This window comes from Sciurus carolinensis, chromosome 2, assembly GCF_902686445.1.
Source record: "Sciurus carolinensis chromosome 2, mSciCar1.2, whole genome shotgun sequence".
Classification (NCBI taxonomy): domain Eukaryota; kingdom Metazoa; phylum Chordata; class Mammalia; order Rodentia; family Sciuridae; genus Sciurus; species Sciurus carolinensis.
In genome coordinates this window covers 55,778,218-55,785,357 of record NC_062214.1, presented here as the reverse complement: position 1 = coordinate 55,785,357, position 7,140 = coordinate 55,778,218, and positions in this window count along the sequence as shown.

Genomic DNA, 7,140 nt, shown 5'->3' with positions numbered 1-7,140 from the left:
CCTAGCATGAGTGAGGCCCTATGTGAGACTCTATGTTCCATTTCTAGTACTGAAAGAAAGAGAAGCATCCGCCAGCACTGGCCCAAGGAGGCATCATGAGCTGACTACAGGACAAAGTGATACAACAAGATATACCAAAAAGCAAGGAAATGCCAACTTCAGCCTAGAAAGTGGGGTCCCTGCCAAATCTGGCTTTTAACTGTACCCAGATCTCAAACAGGTCTTAGGTCCTCCTACTTAATAAGGCTGGAGCACATCAGCAGTCAAGTAGACCAATATCATCTCAGCTAGTCAGTGGGCACCTCTACACCATGGTTTGCCAATGCTTGCATTGATGGTGGCAAAAAAAAAAAAAAAAAAAAATCAATCAAAACACCTAGACTTTGGAAGAGTACAAACATTATTTCCTTTCTAAGGCAATGACTGAAATTCTTCTCTAGGGTAAATTGAATAAAAATAGGTAGGAGATTCCCCCAAACATCACTGCTCAGATTATTCAGTCTAACTTTAAAGCAGTGCAAAATGGTTTATCCTAAGTGGGGCAGGGAGTCCCATGCCTGTAATCCCAGTGACTCAAGCGGCTGAGGTAGGAGGGTTGCAAGTTCAAAGCCAACCTGGGCAATTTAGGGACACCCTATCTCAAAATTTAAAACTAAAAAAAAAAAAAAAGGACTAGGGTTGTAATTCAGTGGTAGAGCAGTCCTGGGTTCAATCCCCAGAACAGAAAAAAAAAAAAAAATGTTTCTTCCATGCATTAAGGATAAATATTACATTTTATCATTTCTCAAAATCTATTATAATTATTAGCCATTTTTTGTTTTAATAAACAACTATTTATTAAATAAGCATCCTTGCTTATTCTAATAATACAAATAAAATTTATTGTTTCAGCTATTTAAAAAATCTATTACAGGAGTGTGTGTTTAGGATGCACAAGGCCCTGGGTTCAATCCCCACTACTATCAAAAATTAAATTTAAATACACACACACACACACACACACACACACACAACTATCCATTTCTTTGTTAGAACCAAGGTAAAAGGGTAGTGGGGCATAAGAAACTCTATTCAAAGTCCTTGGAACAGAAAGTTCCAGAAGTCAGTGTGAGCACATTCACATCACTGAGTTTGAGATTATGAGTCTGTGATGGTTGTTTCTCTCCTTGTACAACTGGGACATTCATCCTAGGTTGCATGAAGGTTGCTGGATATTCAGTCATTTGTGGCCTGAGCATAGATCAATGCCTTTGGAGGGGGCTTCTGGGCTCTCTCATTGGTCTAAATGGGAAAATCTCCTGAATCAGACTTCTGGAGGGATTTTTGTCAAAGAAGTTCCATTTATCTAACAAGTTTCTATCCTGATTCCTACTTCCAGAATCCAAGTGCCAGGATTTGGGCTAGGTAAAGCTGTGGAAGAAGCAGAAGTGAACCAGGTCAGTGCCAGGAAGGGATGGGGCCTGCTCCTTGGCATGAACTGGGCTGATGCACAGGGCTTTTCTTTTGTCATCCCTCTACTCTGCAACTTCAGTTTGTGGATGCTTTTGCTACTTGACAGCCTTTGGTCTTTTTGGCACATAAGGCCTTTGTGAGTGTGTAGACAGCATCTCTCAGCCCTGGCTTGATACTCAAAAACTCAATGTTTTCCTGATCTCTTTTGTGATCAGAGAATTCATGATGACATGGGTAGCTTTAGCCTTCACCACTGGGACCTTGTCCACGCTGTCCATGGCCATTGACACATTCAAAGCAGGGGAGTATACATTGTCCTCTCCTTCCTCCGCCTTGGGGCAAATTTCTAATCCTTGTGCTCTGGAATCAATTGGCTTCCAGGGGACGCTGCCCATGTCCACTGGAGGAAGAATCCTCAAGGGCTGTATATGGTACATCCAATGAGCAGGAACTTCCTGCCTAGAGGTCCAGTAGGCTCAAGAACAAGTACTCCTGGTTGTCTTGAAGTCATTGAAAGTCTACAATCCAGGTGCTTTTTCCATGCAGAATTTGGAGCTGAGTTCCTGCTACCACAGTAAAATGATGTGACAACCAGGCTGACAGACAGATGGGAACAGGGAACACTGTCATGCTGCCGCAGATCAGCAAATCTTCCCAGGAAGAGTCCCCAAAGGCTCTGTTCTTCCACAGTCTTGAAGCTGTCTAGGGGCAAACCCTGGCACTGAAGTGGTACAGAGGATCCACATCTCCCTAGAGGCCGTGGTACTGTACAGACCCAAGCCATGGGATACAAGTGGCAATACAGAAGGCATCCAGCACCAACCAGGGAACACCAGCCTCAACTGTTTTGTGTTGTTGTTGTTTGTCTTTGTTTTTGTGGCCCTGGGGATCCAACCCAGGGCCTCACACTTGCTAGGCAAGCACTCTACCTCTGAACTCTATCTCCAGCCCTTTTCATTTTATTTTGACCCAGGGTCCCTCTGAGTTGCCCAGGCTGGCCTTGAACTTGTGATCCTCCTACCTCAGCCATCCCTGTAGCTAGGATTACATATGAGCACAACCATGCCTGGCATTAATTACATTTCAGAATTTATTTCTAGTATAAGAAATACAACTGAGGCTGGGAGCAGTAACACACGCCTATAATCCCAGTGACTTGGATAGGCTGAGGCAGGAGGATCACAAGTTCAAGGCCAGCCTCAGTAACTTAGAGAGACTCTGTTTCAAAATAAAAAATGAAAAGGGCTGGGAATGTAACTGAGAGGAAAAGTACCCCTGAATTTAATCCCTAGTACTGATACGGCTGTTTACCAGTGAGGAGTTCTGCTGCCTCTAATGTTGAAGTGTGAACACTAGAGAAGCACGCCAAGGCAAGCATATTAAGCAGGTTTTCTTTAAAAGTAGTAATAATACAGACTTCTCCCTAGAATCCCAAAAAGTGAGTGCACCCTACATCTTGTATAGGTTAAGGTCTCTTTTGTTCTCCAGTTCTTTCCCCCCTCATCTCTCTTTCCTGCCTTTGTGACTAGGACTGGTTTTGCAGGTGAGATGCATAAAGTGAGAAGCAAATGGGCGGGGGAGGCCAAAGTGATTCAGCCAGGCAAGGGCCCAGGGGGCATTAATTAGCAGCTCCTTGCCTGCAGTCCTTGATAAGGGCAGGTAAATTTGGTAATCAATGGGCTCCAGAGATCCTTGACACTCCATTCTCCCAGGGGCAGTTTCCAACTTCCAGAGGCAGATGGCTTTCCTGGCCTCCATTTCCTCGATTTGACCCAATTCCCTATTTCTACACTAACTGCCTGTCCCCTATTCTGGCTTCAGTACCACACACACACAAAAAAAAATGGTAATAAATTTAGTCAGGCATGGTAGTGCACACCTGTAATCCCAGACTCTGGAGGCTGAGGCAGGAGGATCACAAGTTCAAGACCAGTCTCAGCAACTTAGTGAGACCCTGTCTCAAAATTAAAAATTAAAATTAAAAAATGACTGGGGCTGAGCATGGTGGCACACACCTGTAATCCCAGCAGCTCAGAAGGCTATAAGGCAGGAGGATTCCAAGTTCAAAGCCAGCCTGAGCAATTTACCAAGGCCCTGAGCAATTTACCAAGGCCCTAAGCAATTTAGTAAGACCCTGTCTCAAAATAAAACATAAAAGAGGATGAGGCTCAGCCATTGAGCACCTCTGGGTTCAACTACCGGTAGGAGAAAAAAGGGAAGGAAGGCAAGGGAAGGGGAGAGGAGGGGAGGGGATGAGGAAAGAAGGAAAGAAAGAGATGACTGGGGATGTAGCTTAGTGGCAAAGCACCCCTGGGTTCAATCCCCAGTACCAAAAAAAAGTTTTTAACAAAAGAAGTACAAGATTCATACACTGATAGCATCATTGAAAGAAATTAGAGACCTAAATAATGGAAAAGCATCCCCTGTTCATGGGTTGGGGACTTGTATTGTTAAGATGACAATGCCCGCCAAACTGATGTACAGCTTCATTATAAAATTCCCTATCAAAATTCCACCTGCCTTGTTAGGCACAGTGGTGTATGCCTGTAATCCCAGCAGCTCTGGAGACTAAGGCAGGAAGATTAGGAGTTCAAAGCCAGACTCAGCAGTTTAGCAAGGCCCTAGGTAACTTAGCAAGACCCTGTCTCAAAATAAATAAAAAGGCCTGGGTACATGGCTCAGTGTTAAGCAACCCTGGGTTCAATCCTTGGTACAAGACAGACAAACAAACAAAGCAAAACAAAAATTCCACCTGCCTTTCTTGTAGAAATTAACAAGCTGATCCTAAAGTTCATTTGGAAACACAAGAACTCAGAATAGCCCCAACAATCCTGGCAGGAAAAAAGAAAAAACAACAGAAGAGAGAACCTATAGAATAGGAGAAAATCTTTGCTAGCTACTCTTCTGATAGAGGATTAATATTTAGAATATATAAAGAGCTCAAAAGACTTTACACCAAAAAAATCAAATAACCTAATTAACAAATGAGCAAATGAATTAAATACATACTTCTCAAAAGAAGAAATACAAATGGCCAACAAATATATGAAAAAATGTTCAATATTGTTAGCAGTTAGGGAAATGCAAATCAAAACTATACTGAGATTTCATCTCACACCAGTCAGAATGGCAATCACCAAGAATACAAATAGCAGGGACTGGGGCTGTAGCTCAATGGTAGAGCACTTGCCTAACACGTGTGAGGCACTGGGTTCGATCCTCAGCACCACATAAATAAAAATAAGTAAAATGAAGGTATTTTTAAAAATCCAATTTTATAATACAAATAGCAATAAATACTGGAAAGGATGTGGAGAAAAGGGAACACTTTTACACTGTTGTTGAAACTGTTAATTAGTACAACCACTATGGAAATCAATATGGAGGCTCCTCAAAAGACTAGGCATGGTACCACCACATGACCCCAGCTATACCACTCCTAGATATTTACCCTGAAGAACTGAAGTCATCATACTGTAGTGATACATGCATACCCATGGTTATAGCAGCACAATTCACAATAGCCAAACTATGGACCAGTCTAGGTGTCTATCAACAGATGAATGGATAAATAAAATGTGGCATATATACACAATAGAGTTTTATTCAGCCATAAAGAAAAATGAAATGACATCATTTCCAAGAAAACGGATGTAACTAGAGACCACCACATTAAGAGAAATAAGTCCCCAGGTGCCCTGTAGCACACCTTTAATCCCAGAAGCACAGGAAGCTGAGGCAGGAGGATTGCAAGTTCAAGACTGTCCTCAGTAATTTAAAGAGGTCTAAAGCAATTTAGCAAGACCCTGTCTCAAAATAAAATACAAAAAGGCTGGGGATATGGCTCAGTGGGTAAGTGCCCTGGATTCAATCCCCATACCAGAGAGAGAGAGAAAGAGAGAGAGAGAGTGAGAGAAATAAGTCAAACTCAGAAGGTTAAAGGGTCATATGTTTTCTCCCATATGAAGAAGCTATAGAAAAAAAAAGGGGGGGGTGGGGAACAGTGGGGGCAGATCTCATGAAAATCAAAGGGAGATCCCTAGAGGAAAGAGATCAATTAGAGGGATGTGGGGAGGGAGGGGGAGTGCAGGGGAGTGATACTGGTCAAATTATACTGTTATATTGTGTATTGTGTGCATGTATGAATATGTAACAACAAACCCCATTAGTAGGACTGGGGAGATAGCTCAGTCGGTAGAGTGCTTGCCTTGCAAGCACAAGGCCCTGGGTTCGATCCCCAGCACCGCAAAAAAAAAAAAAAAAAAAAAAAAAAAAAAAAAAAAAAACCCGTCAGTATGTACAACTATAATGCATTGATAAAAAAAAATGATGTTGGGGGGATGCTATTTGGCACTGATATTAAAAAAGACATAAGATCAATGAAATAGAATCAAGAAGCCTAGGCAGTAAGTGTGTGTGAGGGGGGGCATGGTTGCTGAGGCAGGAGGATTAGGAGTTCAAAGCCAGACTCAGCGAAAGCAAGGCACTGACTGAGCAACTCAGTGAGATCCCATCTCTAAATAAAATACAAAATAGGGCTGGGATGTGGTTCAGTGGTTGAGTACCTCTGGGTTCAATCCCTGGTACCAAAAAGGAAGGAAGGAAGGAAAGAAGAAAGGGAGGGAGGGAAGGAAGGAGGAAGGGAATCAAGAGTCCAGAAATAAATTCACATACCTACAGTCAATGACTTTCAACAAGAGTGCCAAAACAATTCAGTAGGGAAAGAACAGTCTTTTCAAAAGATGGTGCAGAAACTATTGGATTGTTAATAGGCAAAAGAATGAAGCTGGACCCTTAACTCACAGTTTATGTGTGAATTAACTCAAAATGGATCAAAGACCTAAATGTAAGAGCTAAAACCATAAAACTCTTAGGAAAAAACAGGCATTAATCTTCTTGACCTTCTTGGCCTGGATTAGGCAATGGTTTCTTAAATATGAAATTGTAAGCACAAGCAACCAAAAGGGGAAAAAATTGAAATTCATTAAAATAAATAATATTCAGAGGGTTCTGGGGGTGTAGCTCAGTGACAGAGCACATGTTTAGTGTGCACAAAGCCCTGGATTCAATCTCTAGCACCAAAAACAACAACAATAATTTTTGAAAAATTAACTTTTATACTTCAAAGAACACTATCAAAGAAGTGAAAAGACACTGGGCGTGATGGTACGCACCTATAAAGCCAGCTACTTGGGAGGCTGAGGCAGAAGGATGTAAGTTCAAGGCCAGCCTGGGTAACTTAGTAAGACTGACTCAAAATACAACTTAAAAAAAATAAAAAATAAAAAATAAAAAAAATTTTATCCAGTATTTTTTTCAAAATACATTTTTTTAAAAAAAGGGATTGGGGATGTAGCTCAGTGGTAGAATACTTGCCTAGTGTGTGAGGCCCTGGATTCAATCCCCAGCACCACTTAAAAAAAAAAAAAATGAAAAGTGAAAAGACAATCATCAGAAATGTGAGAAAATATTTGCAAATCACACATCTGATATGAATCTAATATCTAGAAAATATAAAGAACTCACAGCAAAAAGAAATCTCAATTTAAAAACTGGATGAAGGAGCCGGGGTGTGGTGGTGCATGCCTGTAATCCCAATAGCTAAGGCAGGAAGATTACAAATTTGAGGCCAGCCTGGGTAACTTAGTCAGACCCTGTCTCAAAATAAAAAATAAAAACAACTGGGGA